Below are 1,464 nucleotides of genomic sequence, written 5' to 3'. Positions count from 1 at the left end.
CTCTACACTTTCTACACATGGAATGTTTCTTCCTTTTCACAGTTATGCCTTTGTTTACTTTGCTAGGCGCTTACAGACATTTAGCTATGAATAAATCCTCGCTTATCGCCAAGTCGTGATCCTGTGTATTGCTTCAAAGCAGAGACAGAGATCCCTGAATCAAGACTTTACTAGTTCTGATTATAAGACTCATCATTTGTTTTATCTGTTATCCTTCAATAGATGGTGGTGCCCCAATTTTCAACAAGAGCAAACTTAAACTCAAAGTGCAGTAGTTATGGTATATATACTTCCTGTCTTTCCATCTTGGAAGAGTGATCCCTCCTCTGTTGTGTTTCCTGAGGTTTCTCTGATTTTTTTTTCCCATTAAAGGGTTTTTTGGGGAGTTTTTCCTTGTCTGATTTCCAGTGTCTACGGTCAGAGGGGGTATTGGGCTATATAAATAAAATATAAATATAAATAAAATTTGTAAAAATCAGTAGATGTATAACATAAAGTTGTGTTAAAATTATGAGACTAATCATAAAACTAATAATTATAATAATCGTTCGAATAATAATATAAATGAAACTAAATATAGTTAATGTTGATAATCATAAAATTTGAATCAGTGGGTGTTGAGCAGGATCATGGGGGCAGTAGGTGGTTTGTAGTCACAGATCCAGACTCTGCAGCACCAGGGGCAGAAATACCTGCAGAAAGCGACAGGAGGAGAGAGGAGAGAGACGAGTTAGTAACGAGCATTGATGGGACATGAATGTGTACAGATGGAGAGGAAGAGGAGGAGAGAGGAGCTCGGTGCATCATGGGAAGTCACCTGGCAGTCTAGGCCTATAGCAGCAGTAATAACATGTTCTATTCAAGACTCAGCACTACATCATCTTTCTAATATTTTTACCTGCCCTACTGACTCTCTTACTTCTTACAAAACATTTAAAAAGCATATCCAACCCTGGTTTTGTCCTGAACTTGTTCTAGCTATATAATAGAAATAAACTTTGGTCTATCATGATAGCCTCTGACACAAACACTGATTAGCGGAGGGACTGTTTTATCACCTTCTATAAGAAAACATAAATCGGATTATTATCTATCAACACCACATCACAGGACAGACTGTCTCTAAAAGTCCCTAACACCAACTCTGAACTGGGACAGACTGCTTTATCCATAGTCTAAATTTTTACATTTTTCTAAGTTATTATGGAACATCATGGATCACAAAGTTACATTGTGTAGCACGAATTGTGGAACATGAAGTTAAAGTTATGGAACATTGTTGAACATCATGGAATGATCAGTAATTTTATAAAGGTGGGGTTCAGTGAACATCTTTACATCTACTTTACCTTGTGTTATTGGAGCCATTATTTTCTGTTACCATATCCTACAAATAAGTAATTTATTTTATGTTATAAGTTTAGACCCTGCTAAGGTGGTGATACCCCTTTGGTGGCTGAATTA

This window comes from Xiphias gladius, chromosome 4 (assembly GCF_016859285.1).
Source record: "Xiphias gladius isolate SHS-SW01 ecotype Sanya breed wild chromosome 4, ASM1685928v1, whole genome shotgun sequence".
NCBI lineage: Eukaryota > Metazoa > Chordata > Actinopteri > Istiophoriformes > Xiphiidae > Xiphias > Xiphias gladius.
This window is presented reverse-complemented; position numbering follows the sequence as displayed.